At 43.5% G+C, this 19,262-nt stretch overlaps 1 protein-coding gene across 8 annotated transcripts in view; it reads left to right on the top strand.

The window, feature by feature from the left end:
• The window catches only part of TSPAN4 (tetraspanin 4), a 796,820-nt gene that overhangs the window by 89,329 nt on the left and 688,229 nt on the right, over window positions 1-19,262 (top strand). For 2 of the 8 annotated variants that reach the window (XM_084856557.1, XM_084856498.1), the window contains exons 1-2: window positions 2,179-9,148; window positions 9,387-9,440. The exons of 5 other annotated variants lie outside the window; for them this stretch is intronic. The gene's annotated coding sequence lies outside the window, so the exon portion shown is untranslated. Of the gene's footprint in view, window positions 1-2,178; window positions 9,441-19,262 lie in introns of those variants that run through there. One more of the 8 variants, XM_084856490.1, reaches the window with a different exon arrangement.

The raw sequence follows: 19,262 nt of genomic DNA, 5'->3' as shown, positions 1-19,262 counted from the left end.
GGACGTCTCTATGTTCCACTTTTGTTAAGATGTCAATGTTTAAATGACATTTCCATTTAAATTTAGATGGCAGTTGCCTTGACAAAGGAAAGTAGTTCCAAAGAGAGAGCTAATGCAGCACCGCAGGCTAGAGAAAGGCAAAATATTCTTTGTTCTAAATGAACTCCCAAGTAAATCTGTCTTCTCTAATGTATGCAGAGGAAAAGAAATATTCTTTGTTCTAAATAAACTCCCGAGTGAAGCTGTCTCCGTCTAATGTATCACATTCAGCGGCTACTTTGATAAATGACAATGACTTGTTTTGATTTAACCCTGGTGATTGCATGCTCTTGTGGCAGTTCATCTTCTTGAGACTGGCCTTTTCTAGCAAGGGCCAAAAATGAGATTTTCCATTTCCCAGCTCTTCCAGAATGGTACATACATTATGAACACCATGTGGAGGTCCCTCTAAAATGTTTCACATGCAGCTGGAACCACACAGTGAGCCTTTTATTCTACAGTGGTTTACCATGTGGATTGGGCCATTCTCTCAATGCCACCATTAGTGGCTCTACGTTAAAAGGATCTGCAGTGGCTTTGAGAATGTTTCCCAGTTCACATGGGAGCTACTGCACATGAAAGGTGAAGAACACAGAAAGCTGTCTTATACCGAGTCAGACCCTTGGTCCATTGTCTGCACTGACTGGCAGTGGCTTTCCTGGACTTCAGACAGAGGTTCTTTCTCAGGCTTATTTGGACCTTCTGCATGCAAAGGATGCACTCTACCACTGAGCCATGGCCTTTCCCTCAAAGGGCCAACAGTATGGAATGATAGAAGGAATGGTGTGCATGCAACAGTTTTATTGTGTAAGCTATTGTAGCTGCAAGGCATGTGTGAGGTCAGACCTAGCTACGGTAACACATGCCTTAGTTACATTAAGATTGGATTATAGCAGTGTGATTTTCATGGGGCTACCTTTGAAGAGATGTCACAAGCTGCTGTTGGTCCAGAATGCAGCAGCAAGGGTGTTCGTGGGGACGTGCCCAGGGTATCATGTTATGCCTATCCTGCAATGCTTGTTCTGGTTGCCAGTTTTCTTCCACGCACAATTCAAAGTGTTGTGATGATCTTTAAAGCCCTAAATGGCTTGGGGCCAGGATATGTGAGGGGTCATCTCCTTCCATATCAACCTGTCCTCTCCTTAAGATCAGAAGGAGAGGCCCTTCTTGGTGTCCCACTTAGGGTGGAGGCATGGCTGATGGTCTCAAGATACAGGGCCTTTTCAATGGGTGCAGCAACTATGTGGAACACCTTGCCCCCTGAAGCACAGGTGGCTCCCTCTGTAGCTGGCTCACCAGTTGGTGAAAATATTTTTTATTCCGGTAAGCTTTTGCCTTGCTAAGTAAGGTTGTATTTTATCTGTGGTCTCTGCCTCCATTGTATTTTTATTGAATGCATTGAGAATCTCTCATTCTCTCAGTTTAGACACTTAACCTTCCCACCACCAGCCTCATCTAAGAAAGACGTGCCCAAGAATCCACGAAAACTTGGAGCCAGCCCTATGAATGGCTTAGTCTTATAGACACTGATCAGTGTCTGCCCTAAAAGGGAACCTGTCCAAAGGAAATAGACTTTTGATATCTTTGCGAAGGCTTTCCTTTCTTTTGCGACCTGCCCTGAGACAAGAACTCCTGCACCAAAGTGATGCCTAGAGGAACATGGTCAGAGGTTGAGGGGAAATCAAAACTCCTTTCTGGTAGACCAGCAGCACAGGTCCAGAAATTCACAGCAACCATACATTTAAGGAAAATGACCAAAAGTTGCCAAGTGATGAAGACGTAATTCTAGATAGGAGAAATCAGATATCAATGTGCTACTGTGCTACCTCCTCCACAAACATTTAGCTCAGGCTAGTAGTGAGTCTGATCAACTAGCCTGAGCTAAATGTGTGTGGAGGAGGTAGCACAGTAGCACATTGATATCTGATTTCTCCTATCTAGAATTACGTCTTCATCACTTGGCAACTTTTGGTCATTTTCCTTAAATGTATGGTTGCTGTGAATTTCTGGACCTGTGCTGCTAGTCTACCAGAAAGGAGTTTAGATTTCCCCTCAACCTCTGACCATGTTCCTCTAGGCATCACTTTGGTGCAGGAGTTCTTGTCTCAGGGCAGGTCCCAAAAGAAGGAAAGCCTTCGCAAATATATCAAAAGTCTATTTCCTTTGGACAGGTTCCCTTTTGCTCAATGGGGGCTTTCTTTTTATCTCTGTAGCAAACAGAAGTGTCTCTCCAGGTTTGTACTCTTACTGAGGAAAGTTGGCAACCCATATTTTGCATGTGAATACATTTAAAGAACTTGCATATACCCTGCTTACTTTTTATAATTTGTTAATGTGTTCTTGTTCTTGTTTTTTTAATTTTTGATGACTGGGGGAATGGCAGGTAGGTAGGTTATGAAGGCTTAGGAGGTGAACTGTAAAAGAAGAAGGCAGGGTACAGGCTGCCATGGGTGAGTGTGTGTGTGTAACTCTGCAGGGTGCTGAAAACATGCATCCTGACCACTTGAAGCCCTGCTCTTTCATTTTTCCCCAGGTGCTGCCCACATACTTTCAGGATTTTCTCTTAACCATAAGAACTAGAAACTCCCCCCTCCCCCGAAAACTAAGCATCTCAAATGCTGAGTTTGATCATCTTCCAGTTGGCAACGAATGTGCTTGCATGTGGGGCCTGGCGCTGTTGCTTCTTGACCAGGGAGGGAGGAAATTGGGAATAGTTGCAACTTCTCAGCATTCAGGAAGCAAATTGGCGCAGATGTCACTTCTCCCTTAAGGGTGACAGAAGAAGTGAATGGCCTGTCACACTGACACTGCTGTAGAGGTGATATAGTATGGTTTGAGGAATATGCACTTGCTAGGGGAAGCATGAGTAGTTGAAATAGTTCGTTACTGCTTGTCCTTATACCGAATGGTAGTCTTCTGTTCCCTCTAGTGCTGATGGATCTGGCTTGGAGAACTGGGGCCAAGAAAACAAAGATGGCTGAACATGGTGCAGTTCTAGGAAGTGGGATAGTGGTGGGGAGCTGTGTCAGTCACCACAAACATAAGTGGCAAACCACAAAGGTACAAAAGAAAGTCTTGCATTCATGCAAGGATGTTGGTGATTCGTTTTATTCCAGTGCATTATTTTGAGCCAGAGATGGTCTTTATCAGAGGATGTAATTTAGTGCTCTGTTTTGGTAAGTTGCTATTAGAAACTTGCTCCCATCTCAAAAGAGCTTTTTGTAGAGCCAACTTGTGTGTCTTGCCGCTTTGGTTTATTTGCTTCTTGGACATGGTGTGCTGACCACCACATCATTCTCTTGGTATACCACTGATGATGGAAACTGGCACACCAGCTGGACCCAAACTGCAGTTTCTGCCTGAGAGATGTGTGTCTTATCAGTATGTGATCAAAAAGCTGATTTGGAAGAAATTGCTTGCATGGTCTGCCATCCAAACATAAATAAAATGCTGGGGATCAGCATAGGAAGGTGCTCATACCTTGAGGAAAATAATTTCCCGTTCAAATAATGTTTTTCCTTTCTCACAATATTTTTGTTTCCCTTTATCCAGCCTTCATCACCAGTATCACTTGATTTTCTCTGCTCTGGGTCTTCCACCTAATAGTGGACACTCATTATTCATTCTGTGTGTGTGTGTGAGGCATCATTACAATCAGGAATACAGCAGGAGTAGTCATGTCTTCTCTGGAAGGTCCTGGTTTTATTGGTGGTAGAAGACATGGGGATAGTTAGGTCAAAAGCTATACTGCTAGCTTTATAGCTGTGGTCTTCCCAGGCAGGTTCCTTCACAAAACAACTTTTTCAATGCTTCGTATGCTATTCACCAAGGCTGTTTGTGTTGCTTAAAAATTGAAAACCATGTGCCATTAGCATGTGAGCTTGGATAGTGGCACCTGTCTGAAAGACTTTTCCAGCACAATGGCTGGCATTTGTGTTAGAGTCTAACAGTTAGCATCAAAGTGCGGAACCAGATACCTTCTACAGAAATGCTCCTGCATTTCCAATCTACTAAAGATTCAAATTAGGGCTGTGTGTACACTAGACTTAAACAATAACAATGAGGATTCTGTGCAGAGGTGACTCAGAATTGTGACCCAAGAAGAGCTGAGTCTGGTGACCTTTAGAAGTGATGCAAGTTAAGGAAAAAACTGCATGAATTTTCATTGTATAATCCGAAGTTGCTAATCCTTGCGAAGAACAAGGAAGCCCTGTCTTCTGCCACTGGAAATCAGTCCCCCTCAGTTCCTTTCTCCTGCCCAGTTTGAGATTCACCCTAGCAGCGGCTTTGCTCATATGCTTTCAAAGCTCCTTCCAGTCATGAGCACTGGCAGCTTTTTTTAGAAAATGAAGAGAGAGAAAATCCCAAGATGTCAAATTCCCTGCTTGTACAATACGATTCCAGTATGCACACCACCCGGCCCTTAAGTGAATGACTTCTGCAAGACCATTCATATGTCATCACTCCATAACCTGCCAGGATTCCTTTCCTTCAGTCCCTGTGAGTCTGGTATTTTTGGAATCAAAAGTTCACAAGCCCTATGATAAACAGGAACTGAAGTTTCTTGCTGAATTACAGCTTACATTTGTTAATATTCTTAGGATGCAATCCTGTGCATGTTTATGCATAAAGAGTTGAATAAAAACAGGAACAAATGGTGATATTTAGCAAGTTGTAATGATTTAAGCAGACAGCTAAGTTGACCCTTGCACTGTAGAAATTGAGATATTAAAAGCCTTCTCTGAACCTGATGTTTGAAGATGTAGAACTTCAAACAGTGGCAATGTGTGTTTGAGGGTGGCTGACTCGATGGTCTTATAGGCCCCTTCCAACCCTACTATTCTATGATTCTATGACTGGTTGGCTTTTGACATTTCCCCCATTTTGAGTAAGTATACCAGGCAACGCCTGATTATGTTGTCAGGACTGGTGTAGTAGCTGATTTGGATTATTATGACCTCTCTCCTTTTGGCTGCCTCACCATCAAGTCGATGGGACATCGATGCGAGCTGCAGAACTGTGGATCTAGCAAGTCATATTTGATAGGATGCTTCCGGGCGGCAGGAGTGCAGCAGCATATTTACTTGGATCAGTCTCAGCCAGCCTTCTCTAATCAGTTTGGGAATGTTAAGGGATGCTCCACGGGAGTCCTGTAAGTTAAGGAAAACTCTTATCATATTACAATGCAGTCTATGAAGGACAGGAAAGAGACTATCCTGAAGCAGTGGAGTTGTGAAAATCAAACCTTTGTCTGGAATACGGTTAGAACTGGGACAGGGAGGACTCTTCCAAATTGTGTTTGATGTTAATCTAGGTCACACTTTAGCTCTGTCATCAAAATCCATTTGGGAGCCATGAATTATCATCAGCCAGTTCTAAACTGATGGGCCATTTGAGATCCAAGAGACTAAGGGCCAAACTACATGTGATGCTAATTGAGTGAATGCCATTAACATGCACATTTTTTTGTTATGTAAATAGCCCTGGCAAAGCCTGGGGAGCCTTTGAGCCTTGGATGGTGAGGAGGTTATCTTTCCCTCTGCCACTGTCTGGACAAAAATAGCCTCTCCAGAGCTGCTATTTGCACTTCAATGAAAGCCTCCATTGGCAACATTGGGAGATTTCCCCTACAACACAAATAGCAGGTTGGGAGAAATAATTTTTGTCAAGGCAGTGGCTGAGAGACAGACAGACAGACAGACAGACACACACACACACACACACACACACACAGGGAGGGGGAGGGGGGGAGAGAGAGAGAGAACTACTCTTCCTCTTCATGGTCCAAAGGCTGCTCATGCTTCCCCCACACTGCTGTTTACCTCACAAAAATGCATGTTAATTGTGTTCATGCAATGGCATATCCTGTGCAGTTAAGCTCTTAGGAATCCTCTGAAGAGGTAAACTCTGAGTTTATTGTTAAAAAGAGGAGTGGTGTTGTATCAGGGAGTATCAGTTGTGGGCAGCCTTGAATTTTGCAGGTGATTTTTGAACTGTGTGAGAAATACAAGATGGCTCCTTAGAAGGAAAGGGGTTGCTTTTGTCCCGTTTCATTTTTTGTCCTTCTCTTGTTGGTAATATCCTGGGAAGGATTTGCCCTGGTTCCAGTAATGTTCTTACCTTGTTACACAGGGTGGAACACTTACAGGCTGGATTCATAACAAGCATGGCATACATTTCCTTCCCCAAACATGGAGTTCTGTCTAGCCTTCCTCCGAAAGCAGTGCTGTGTGTGTGTGTATATATATGCACAGTGGCTTTGAAGGAGAAAGTCCTCTTTTATACCACCACCACCTACACACTGCGGGTTGTGCTGTTGTTCCTGGCACTGCATTTTCCTGGTGTAGGAGAATTTGATAGCAAACAGCTTGCCTCTGGATTTCCTGTCCTCTCTTTAGGAATGGTGGGTAGTACCACCCCGGCTCCATTAAACTTGTGTTCTACTAATAGAATTGCTGGCATCGTGCCGCTTTTGTAGGACAGAAAATGCACACATGCTGACGTTAAGTCTGAGGGAAGGCATAGACTGGTATGCATGGCTGGCCACTGCACTGCCCCAAAATTCTCTCCCCAACATTAAAAGCAAGGCCAGAAGAAGGTCTTTAAGGCAATTAAAGGAGAACATCTCTTCTCTGTTCAGAGCAATGTGAATGCTTTGTTGACCACTGTGTTGTGGGGGCAGGTGGGGTACTTGTGTTGCTGAGACCATGACAGCCACTGTTCTTGGAATCCAAGATGTATTATGGATACCTGTTTTTAAAGGGTAAACATTATGTCCAATATATAGTATAAACATGGTCAGAATGACTTGGGAACACAGGCAGCTGCCTTATACGGAGTCAGGCCATTGGTCCATCTAGCCCAGTATTGTCGACACCGACTGGCAGCGGCTCTCCAGAGTTTCAGACAGGAATATTTTCAGTGCTACCCGGAGATGCTGGGGATTGAACCTGGGACCTTCTGCATGCAAAGCAGGGGCTCTGTCACACTAAACCATGGCCCTTCCCTCCCTGTCTTGAAAGATTCCCAAGTGTTTTGAATTTGGAGATCCAACAAAATCTGGCCTTTTGAGAAGACAACCCCCAATTAAATTACACTTGACTGCTAAAGTAGGTGGGAGAAGGTAAAAATTATCCGAAATAATCAAATTATGGTTTCAAAAGCAGTATTGAATGCAATGTAGATTCCTGCCTTATCCTGGGGACTCAGGGAAGCTTTCACGCACATTTTATAATTGTTAAAATGATGGGACAGGAAGAAATCCAGATAAAGAGGTTTATACTTTCTCTATTGGATGTTCTGAGATGAAATGTTTAATTTGCCCTCTCCTCACCCTGAGTTAGAAATGTTTGGCTCATTTCTCCCCATTGTAGAAGAATTATGGAAGAAAGTACACTGAAGTGGTGGTGATGAGGGTCAGTTACACTACTATAAACATACTGAGCTGGTTCACGCAACTAGCCAGCCCTCTGTGGATTACTTTGCCCATGGGGGCTGTCATGTAGTACCGAGTGTTTGTGGGCATCTGGCATGTCATGGGTTGTCGTATTGTGTGAACTCAGGTGGCAACCCTCAAATAACCCTTAAACAAGCCATGGGTTTTTGGAGGTTTGTCTAACCCTCAAACAACCCCTGCTGCCTGGGTTCACATAACACAACAACCCATGGTAAATTTAAGCCATGGTGGGTTGTTGTGTCACGTGAACCAGGTCATACTGTGCTACTCCCTATGTCTGTTTCCTTTACTCAAAAGTAACCATGCCCCCTGACCTGGATCAGGACCACAGTACACAGGAGAGATTTAATCCTTTTTCACTTAGTGATATTCTTTTAAAACTGTCATTAGTGCCAATGTAGCAGTGTAGAAGGAGACAGGGTAGGAACTATGCAGAACAGAGCCTGTTCTTTGACTGCTGGAGGCCTGTTCCAGCCCTCGCTTTGTCTTTTTAAGCCTTTACCAGAAACTGTTCAGGATTTTTCACAATTTCTCTATGTCCCTGAGCCTGAGAATGCAAATTTTGCTCCTTGTTAGTAAAAAGGTTTGGATTTTCAGACTTGTGCTGTGGAGGGCACGTTATACATTAAGGTAATTGAGAATTCTAGAGCCTTGGTAATATGTCACTTAACAAGAAGGTATTTGATTCTGATGTGTGGCTGGCAATCTATTTAAACAAAGATATCCTGAAGCATTTTGACCATGCTGTCTACTTGCAGGGTCCAGGTGCGGGAGGAACTAGCAGAAATTTCCATTTTAAACAGCTCTGCAGTTTTCTGGACAGCTACTCAAAAGTGGTTTGGCTAGTCAGTGATTGGATTCTATACATGCTACCTTGGGGTAAGCACAATGAACAGCCAGCTAGCTTCTATGAGTTATTACTGTAATGCATTAGATAAAAATAGAAAATAGATATTGATCATCATCTTATCAGTCACTCATTCATCATCTCCTTTGTCAGTCAGGAATTCTAGGAAGTAGGGTTTTGTCTCATTCAACAAGTATATCAGCCACTGTTAACTTTTAGTGGTTGCAACTGTTAGTTTCTCCTGCAGTTTTTAAAATGAATGGATATATCTGCACTACAAAAATGAATTTTATTTCCTTACAATTCAGCTCTTGTAATGGTACATTTCTCATTTTAATAACATTTTAGAACTGCCTGGCTTAAGGATTTTAACTTGAAAGATCAGCTGAAAATTCTGCCATACATGGAAAATCTATTACATGATGATATGATCTAAAATTTCATCAAACTCCTAAGATTTATTGTATCTCATCTGACTCAAGGCATGAGTACAAGGGTAAGAATGATGAGACATGGAGCCCTGAAGCAAAGGTGGATTAAATAAAGGGGTGGGGGAAGAGATCCAAGATAAAAAAAAACACTATGTTCTCTGGTACAAGAACACTTCCTTATTTTTAAAATGTCTCAATTGCCTATCCACCAAATTAGGTACCCAAGGCAATGTACAAAAATGAGATGGCAAATGAATGTAACATGGATGTCCTGCTGCTCTCTCAACCTTGCAGTTAACCAAAATGCTCAGGATGAGAAATGATTCCTTCCGAGCAAGTCGCTTGCCAGATCTGCTGCTCTTGTCAGGCAGTCAGGTAGGTAAACCCTGGGGGGCAGAATTACTAATGTTAGTCAAACAGGTGAAGCCTTTTCTGGCATACAAAGTGATGGGGAAAATTTCACAGCTTAATTGCTGTAATTGTGTGGGGCTGCTCTTTAAAGATACAGGAAGTGGGACATTTTTTTTTAAAGGTGGGGGAGGAAGCAAAGTGTTGTAGAGCGTGGTCAGTTTATGTACTTCACTGCAAAATTGCGTTATATCTGCAATTTCAGAAACACTCATCTGGAGTGTGATGTGGGAGGACGTTCGTAAGAGATCTGGTGAAAGTGAGTAACGGTTTCTATTCTATCATGCTTTCTCTTGGCATGAGACTGGAAGATAAAGTCTGTGATTAATCATGCTCTAGAGTTCTTGTGGTGATATTTCATATGCTGCCAGTCCAGTACATTTAACAGATAGGAACAGGGACGCTTTTGCATACTTGGAACCCCTCCTGATTTACCAGGTGCTTGTGGGAAGGACCGTGTGGCAGGAGCCGTCCCGTTCTCCTGAGGTGGATGTTATCTTCTCTCCACCTGGATCTGGTCCAGGGGGAAGGAATTGTTCTTGACCCCACTGCCAAGCCCAAGACAACCACAATTGCCACTGATGTCAGCAAGGGAGTAGGACAGCTCCATCCAGCCCGCTCCTGTGAAGACTCCAACTGCTATCAAGACCGATGCCTGGAGGAATGGCTATGTGGCAGGAGCAGCCCTGACCATCTACCTGACTCAGAGATTATCTGCTCCACTCCTGGATTTTTTTTTGGCGGGGCGGTGGAGGGCACTGCTGTTTCCTTCATGTCAGTGCCATTGCTGGTACATAAAGCCAGTGCTTTTTCATATATCACTTTTGGCTCTTCACTACTTCTCATATTTTTTAAAGTGCTGCATAACAGCTTCTTTAAAATCAGCTGCTTTTGCCAGATCAAGGTCTTCTTTTTGGAGTACTTTGTGGAAGCCCTCTGTTATGCTAAGTAGAGAATGGAACATATACAGGCAGTACACTGTGTGCAATTTGCACAACTGTCCTGAAAGTCCACTAGCTGTTGGAGAATCCATTTCTGAAGGGCACTGCACAACAGTGGTGAAGTTTGTTATCAGTGCATTCACGGAACATACCTGACAAGTCCAGCGTGTATCAGAAAGCTGTACCAGTTCAGCTTGTTTTAACTCGGGTTTAGCTTGGACTTTGAAGAATCTATGGTGATTTATCAGTGATCCGCTGAAGAGGGTGTACAAATGTTCCAGTGTATTAAAAGAAATCAGTAGCTTCTTTGATAGACTTACAGGTGTGACAGAGCATCAGGGCATAACAATGGACATACATAGCTTCTGGGTGATACTTCTGAAACCTAGCTTGACCACCACCACATATTCCACTCAGAACAGCTACTCCATCATGTGTCTGTGCTACACATTAAAGATTGTCTAGCTTGTTGACATGTAGGTAATGCTGTATTGTTTCAGTGATTGAATCTGCATTAAAGTCTTTCAGTACACTGAATCCTAGGAAATGTTCTTTCATAGAAGGAGTCCCTGGAGCAGCATACCGGACATAAAGGGCTAGCTTCTCCGTATGTTTGTCCCTTGCTTCATCAGCCATTATTGCACACATTCCTGCTTTCCTCACTTTACTGACTATAGTGCATGTTACTTCTTCTGAACAACACTGAAGAATTTCATTCTGAGAAGAACGGGAAGTGTAGGTAGTGTTAGCTGGTGCTTTGTAGTTTTGAAGAAATGGATCAGATTGCACTAGCAAATTTAAAATCTCAAAATTCCCTCTGTTTGCACTTTCTTCACTTTCATCAAGGCCTCTAAATGGTATGCCTTGCTTGCCAAGGACTTGTGTGAGAGCAACGCTGCAGCAGAGATATTTCCATCTTTCTCTGATCTGACTTCCATTTATCATATGCAACTGTTCTACTACATTGCCATGTATCCGACTGTCTTTGAAAGCTACCCAAGCAGTTATGCTTGTCCTATGAACTGCTATCTTTTCATGCTCTCTAAAGGAATCTAAATCTCTCTTCCAGTTTCTGAAACCATTACTAATTAATGCATCACTTTTAGATCTGCCATGTTTTGGTCCAAAGTTCTTGCAACAAAATGCAGCATTCTGTTGGACAGAGAATTCCAACCACTGGTGCTTTTCAAACCACTGATACTGAAAGGAGTGTTTTTTGGGTCCAAATTGTAGATAGGTATACTGTGCTAAGTTTGGCTGTGCTGGACCACTGTCTGTGTCTCCTAAATCTGAAGTTTGCACTGTAGCTGCACTGGAATCCGCTAGCCTGACACTTGAGGATGCCTCTGCCTCCCTACTGAAGCCTACCTCTGACAGATCACCCTGACAAAGCTGCTCTGCATTCCCTGTCTCCTCTTGCTGATGTTGCTGCAATGCAGCCTTACTGTTCATCAAAAATTTTCTGATATCCATGTCCTACCAAGAATGAAAATTTATTTTAAAACAACAACAGTGCTGATAGACATACACTGACACTTATAGAAGTGTGCCTGAGGCTGACGGACTATCATTTACATTAGCCCTCCAATGCAGTCCATTTCTAATATTTGCAGGTCAGAGATAAGGATGAAGTTTATTTGGATTTCAAGCCAACAAACCTCCATGCAAAGCCTGTTCAGACTTTATCAAAAGAAGCACACTATAGCCTGCTATTTCAGCTACCCGGGGGCTTCACAGTACTATCTTTCATTTTAAATGAGGTGTGGGTAACTTGTGGCTCCCCAGATGTCTTGGCCTTCAACTCCCATCAGCCCTCAACACTGGCTATGCTGACTAGGGCCTATAGGAGTGGTAGGCCAAAACATCTGGAGGGCCACAAGTTGCCCATCTATTTTAAATGAACAAAAGAAGGTACTGCATAATACACAATAAACACAGCTCCAACAACATTAGGGATTGTAAGACTTTGTTCACAGACACAAATTGTTCTTTTACATATAATAAAAGTGCTAGACAAAACATGAATGATGAGGGGTTTAAATTCAAAACCATAATGAAGCCTTGTGACATCTTAAAAGCTAACTCCTTTATTATGGCTTCAGCTTTGGTGGAGAACTTCCCTAGGACACTGTAAATAATTTTTGAACTTTGATAATTCACTATTGCAAAGATAAAAGCAGCCACCTTTTGTGTTACATTTTCTGTTATATGAACCTTCTTGGAGATAGTCTTAAGATGTCCGCATACTGCACCCGCTGTGGCTGACGAGAACAACCCTTCTCCCCTGCAAAGCACGTTAAACATTTACAGATAAATTGCAAACTGAACGTCATGGCACACTGAATGGGAGAGTTCTGGAGCATGGCTGAGATACTGGTTTTTATTATGACATGGCATCTCCACTTTTGGGGGGTCTTTGTTATTGTTCAGTCGTTGTGTCCGACTCTTCATGACCCCATGGACCATAGCACGCCAGGCCTTCCTGTCCTGCGCTCTCTCCCGGAGCATGCTCAAGTTCATATTCATTGCATCGGTGATGCTATCTAGCCATCTCATCCTCTGCCGTCCCCTTCTCCTTTTGCCTTCAGTCTTTCCCAGCATCAGGGAGTTTTCTCTTCGCATTAGGTGGCCAAAATATTTGAGCTTCAGCTTCAGTATATGTCCTTCCAATGAACAGTCAGGTTTGATTTCCTTTAGGATTGACTGATTTGGCCTCCTTGCAGTCCAGGGGACTTTTAAGAATCTTCTCCAGCACCAGAGTTTGAAAGCATCAATTCTTCAGCGCCCAGCTCTCACAGCCATACGTTACTACTGGGAAAACCATAGCTTTTATTATATGAACCTTTGTCGGCAAGGTGATGTCTCTGCTTCTTACTATGCTGTCTAGGTTTGCCATAGCTTTCCTCCCCAGGAGCAAGCGTCTCTTAATTTCATGGCTACAGTCACCGTCTGCGGTGATCTTGGAACCCAAGAAAATCTGTCACTGCTTCCATTTCTTCTCCTTCCATATAACAGGAAGTGATGGGGCCAGATGCCATGATCTTCTTTTTTTTAATGTTGAGCTTCAAACCAGCTTTTGCACTCTCCTCTTTCACCTTCAACAAGAGGATCTTTAGATCCTCTTCGCTTTCTGCCATTAGGTATCGTCTGCGTATCTGAGGTTGTTGATAATTCTCCCAGCAATCTTAATTCCGACCTCTGATTCATCCAACCCGGCGTTTCTCATGATGTACTCTGCATATAAGTTAAATAGGCAGGGTGACAATATACAGCCTTGTCGTACTCCTTTCCCAATTTTGAACCAATTGGTTGTTCCATGTCTGGTTCTTACTGTTGCTTCTTGACTCTTATACAGGTTTCTCAGGAGAGAGCTAAGGTGGTCTGGTACTCCCATCTCTTGAAGAATTTGCCACAGTTTGTTGTGATCCATACAATCAAAGGCTTTAGCGTAGTCAATGAAGCAGAAATAGACGTTTTTCTGGAATTCTCTTGCTTTCTTCATGATCCAGCGAATGTTGGTGATTTGATCTCTAGTTCCTCTGCCTCTTCGAAACCCAGCTTGTACTTCCGGTAGTTTTTGGTTCACATGCTGCTGAAGCCTAGCTTGTAGGATTTTGAGCATAACCTTGCTAGCATGTGAAGTGAGCGCAATTTTATGGTAGTTTGAACATTCTTTGGCATTGCCCTTCTTTGGAATTGGAATGTAAACTGACCTTTTCCAGTCTTGTGGCCACTGTTGAGTGTTCCAAATTTGTTGGCATATTGAGTGCAGCACTTTAGCAGCAGCATCTTTTAGGATTTTGAATAGCTCAGCTGGAATACTGTCATTTCCCCTAGCTTTGTTGATAGTAATGCTTCCTAAGGCCCACTTGACTTCACTCTCTAGGATGTCCGGCTCAATTTCAGTGACCGCACCATAGCAGCTATCAGGGACATTCAGATCTTTCCTGTATGGTTCTTCTGTGTATTCTTTCCACCTCTTCTTAATCTCATCTGCTTCCGTTAGGTCCCTGCTTTCTTTGTCCTTTATCATGCCCGTCTTTGCACAGAACGTTCCCTTGAGATCTCCGATTTCCTTGAAGAGATCTCTAGTCTTTCCCATTCTGTTGTTTTCCTCAATTTCTTTGCATTTTTCATTGAAGAAGGCCTTCTTGTCTCTCCTTGCTATTCTCTGGAACTCTGAGTTCAGTTGGATATATCTTCCCCTTTCTCCCTTGCTTTTCACTTCCCTTCTTTCCTCAGCTACTTGTAAAGCCTCATCAGATGGCCACTTTGCTTTCTTGCATTTCTTTTTCTTTGGGATGGTTTTAGTTGCTGCCTCCTGTACAGTGTTACGAACCTTCAACCATAATTCCTCAGGCACTGTGTCTATCAGGTCTAATCCCTTTGGGGGGACTAGGGGGATTAAAATCCTATTTTTCCAAGTATAGTGGCTTACCCGTAAATATGTAAGATGTATTCTTCCATCTCCCCTTTGTGGATCGCTGCCTTGTTGTGGCGAAGGGGCTTGCGTAACTCAGTGAAGCCATAAGCTACGCCGTGCAGGGCCACCCAAGACGGACGGGTCATGGTGGAGAGTTCTGACAAAATGTGGTCCACTGGAGAAGGAAATGGCAACCCACTCCAGTATTCTTGCCAAGAAAACCCCATGGAATGTATCACAAGGCTAAAAGATATGACGCCAGAAGATGAGCCCCTCAGGTCGGAAGGTGTCCAATATATTACTGGGGAAGAGCAAAGGGAATTTCTAAGTAGCGCCAGAAAGAGTGAAGCGGCTGGATCCAAGCCGAAAGGTCACTCAGCTGTGGATATCGGACTCAAAGAGTGCTTATCAATGGGATCATCTCAAACTGGGGAGAGGTAACGAGTGGGGTACCGCAGGGCTCAGTTCTGGGCCCAGTGCTCTTCAATATTTTTATTAATGACTTGGAGGAGGAGGTGCAGGGAATGCTGATCAAATTTGCAGGTGACCCAAAATTGGGCGGGATAGCTAATACTTTGGAAGACAGAAACAAAATTCAAAGGGATCTTGATAGATTGGCGCGCTGGGCAGAAAACAACAGCATGGCATTTAATAGGGATAAATGCCAAGTTCTACACCTAGGAAAAAGAAATCAAATGCACAGTTACAAGATGGGGCATACGTGGCTCAGCAACACTACAAGTGAGAAGGATCCTGGAATTGCTGTAGATCACAAGCTGAATATCAGCCAACAATGTGATGTGTCCGCAAAAAAGGCCAATGCTATTTTGGGCTGCATTAATTGAAGCATAGTTTCCAAATCCCGGGAAATACTAGTTCCCCTCTACTCAGCACTGGTTAGGCCTCATATGGAGTACTGTGTCCAGTTCTGGGCACTACATTTTGGATGCAGGCAAGCTGGAGAGGGTTCAGAGGAGGGCAACAAAGATGATCAGGGGACTAGAAAAGCCCTATGAAGAGAGACTGAAAGAACTGGGCATGTTTAGCCTGGAGAAGAGAAGACTGAGAGGAGATAGGATAGCGCTCTTCAAGTACTTGAAAGGTTGTCACAGAGAGGAAGGCCAGGATCTCTTCTCGATCATCCCAAAGTGCAGGACACAGAATAATGGGCTCAAATTACAGAAGCCAGATTCCGGCTGAACATCAGGAAAAACGTCCTGACTGTTAAAGCAATACAACAATGGAACCAAGTACCAAGGGAGGCGGTGGGCTCTCCCACACTGGAGGCATTCTAGATGAGGCTGGACAGCTGTCTGTCAGGGATGCTCTGACTTGGATTCCTGCATTGAGCAGGGGGTTGGACTCGATGGCCTTGTAGGCCCCTTCCAACCCTACTATTCTATGATTGTATGTGTCTGGTGGTGAAAAGAAAATCCAATGCTGTAAAGAACAATATTGTTTAGGAACCTGGAATGTAAGATCAATGAATCAAGGTAAGCTGGAGGTAGTCAAACATGAGATGGCAAGATTGAACATTGACATCTTGGGAATCAGTGAACTAAAATGGACAAGCATGGGTGAATTTAATTCAAGTGACCATCATATCTACTACTGTGGGCAAGAATCCCTTAGAAGAAATGGGGTAGCACTCATAGTCAATAAAAGGGTGGGGAAAGCAGTACTGGGATACAATCTCAAAAACAATAGAATGATCTCAGTACGAATCCAAGGCAAACCATTCAACATCACAGTAATTCAAGTCTATGCCCCAACCAGTGAGGCTGAAGAAGCTGAGGTTGATCGGTTCTATGAAGACCTACAACACCTTCTAGAACTAACACCAAAAAAAGATGTCCTCTTCATCATAGGGGATTGGAATGCTAAAGTAGGAAGTCAAGAAATCACTGGGATAACAGGCAAGCATGGCCTTGGTGTACAAAATGAAGCAGGACAAAGACTAATAGAGTTTTGCCAAGAGAACACGCTGATCATAGCAAACTCTCTTTTCCAACAGCACAAGAGGCGACTCTACACATGGACATCACCAGATGGTCAATATCGAAATCAGATTGATTATGTCCTTTGCAGCCAAAGATGGAGAAGCTCTATACAGTCAATAAAAACAAGACCTGGAGCTGACTGTGGCTCAGATCATGAGCTGCTTGTTGCAAAATTTCGGCTTAAATTGAAGAACGTAGAGAAAACCACTAAACCATTCAGGTATGACCTACATCATATCCCTTATGAATATACAATGGAGGTGAGGAATAGATTTCAGGGATTAGACCTGATAGACAGAGTGCCTGAGGAACTATGGATGGAGGTCCGTAACATTGTTCAGGAGGCAGCAACTCAATCCATCCCAAAGAAAAAGAAATGCAAGAAAGCAAAGTGGCTGATGAGGATTTCCAAGTAGCTGAGGAAAGAAGGGAAGCGAAAAGCAAGGGAGAAAGGGGAAGATATATCCAACTGAATGCAGAGTTCCAGAGAGTAGCAAGGAGAGAGAAAAAGGCCTTCTTAAATGAACAATGCAAAGAAATCGAGGAAAACAATAGAATGGGAAAGACTAGAGATCTTTTCAAGAACATCGGAGATCTCAAGGGAACGTTTTGTGCAAAGACGGGCATGATAAAGGACAAAGAAGGCAGGGACCTAACAGAAGCAGATGAGATTCAGAAGAGGTGGAAAGAATACACAGAAGAACTATACAGGAAAGATCTGAATGTCCCTGATAGCCATGATAGTGCGGTCACTGAACTTGAGCCGGACATCCTCGAGAGTGAAGTCAAGTGGGCCTTAGGAAGCATTAGTAACAACAAAGCTAGCGGAGATGACAGTCTTCCAGCTGAGCTATTCAAAATCCTAAAAGATGATGCTGTTAAAGTGCTGCACTCAATATGCCAACAAATTTGGAACACTCAAGCAGTGGCCACAAGACTGGAAAAGGTCAGTTTACATTCCAGTTCCAAAGAAGGGCAATGCCAAAGAATGTTCAAACTACCGTACAATTGCGCTCATTTCACATGCCAGCAAGGTTATGCTCAAAATCCTACAAGCTAGGCTTCAGCAGCATGTGAACTGAGAACTACTGGAAGTACAAGCTGGGTTTCGAAGAGTCAGAGGAACAAGAGATCAAATCGCCAACATTCGCTGGATCATGGAGAAAGCAAGAGAATTCCAGAAAAACGTCTATTTCTGCTTCATGGACTACGCTAAAGCCTTTGATTGTGTGGATCACAACAAACTGTGGCAAATTCTTAAAGAGATGGGAGTACCAGATCACTTTACCTGTCTCCTGAGAAACCTGTACGAGGGTCAAGAAGCAACAGTAAGAACCGGACATGGAACAACCGATTGGTTCAAAATTGGGAATGGGGTATGACAAGGCTGCATATTGTCACCCTGCTTATTTAACTTATATGCAGAGTACATCATGAGAAACGCCGGGTTGGATGAATCACAGGTCGGAATTAAGATTGCCGGGAGAATTATCAACAACCTCAGATATGCAGACGATACCACCCTAATGGCAGAAAGTGAAGAGGATCTCAAGAGCCTCTTGTTGAGGGTGAAAGTGGAGAGTGCAAAAGCTGGTTTGAAACTCAACATTAAAAAAACGAAGGTCATGGCATCTGGCCCCATCACTTCCTGGCATATAGAAGGGGAAGAAATGGAAGCAGTGACAGATTTTACTTTCTTGGGCTCCAAGATCACCACAGACGGTGACTGTAGCCATGAAATTAAGAGACACTTGCTCCTGGGGAGGAAAGCTATGGCAAACCTAGACAGCATAGTAAGAAGCAGAGACATCACCTTGCCGACAAAGGTCCATCTAATCAAAGCTATGGTTTTCCCAGTAGTAATGTATGGCTGTGAGAGCTGGACTATAAGGAAGGCTGAACACCGAAGAACTGATGCCTTCGAACTGTGGTGCTGGAGAAGACGAGTCCCCTGGACTGCAAGGAGGCCAAATCAGTCAATCCTAAAGGAAATCAACCCTGACTGCTCATTGGAAGGGCAGATGCTGAAGCTCAAATATTTTGGCCATGTAATGCGAAGAGAAAACTCCCTGGAAAAGACCCTGATGCTGGGAAAGATTGAAGGCAAAAGGAGAAGGGGACGGCAGAGGATGAGATGGCTAGATAGCATCACCGATGCAATGAATATGAACTTGAGCACATTCCGGGAGAGAACAGAGGACAGGAAGGCCTGGCGTGCTATGGTCCATGGGGTCACGAAGAGTCGGACACGACTGAATGACTGAACAACAACAACATTCTTCCATCTACTCCACCTCTGCAAAGGAAAAGTCTGTGTTGTCCTCCATGCTGTAGGTTTACCAAGAATGGATGGCTAGAACAAAAAACATGAACAAGCTGTATGATACCTGAAACATTTACAGAAAAATTACAAACTAAACATGGCACACTGGAAAAGGGAAGGTGTGGGAATAAGATATAGCAACCCATGCTCTCAGGCTGCAAGCTTATTATGCTTTAATACCTTTCTGAGTCTTCAAGTTGCCGTAAGACACCTTGTGGCTTTTGAACACAAAAGAAGGCGAGGTCCCTATGACTCTTTGCATCAGTTCACCTTTCTCTAACAAGTGCAAACCCCTGCTGTCAAGGAGGACTATGCACCCACCAGAGCCTGGCCTTGTAGATCACACAACCAGCAGTGCAGTCCAAAAAGATGCTTTTAGAGCTTTCCCTCATCC

Source organism: Heloderma suspectum, chromosome 1 (assembly GCF_057233095.1).
Source record: "Heloderma suspectum isolate Gila_16-S chromosome 1, 16-S_ref, whole genome shotgun sequence".
Taxonomy (NCBI): domain Eukaryota; kingdom Metazoa; phylum Chordata; class Lepidosauria; order Squamata; family Helodermatidae; genus Heloderma; species Heloderma suspectum.
This window is presented reverse-complemented; position numbering and strand designations above follow the sequence as displayed.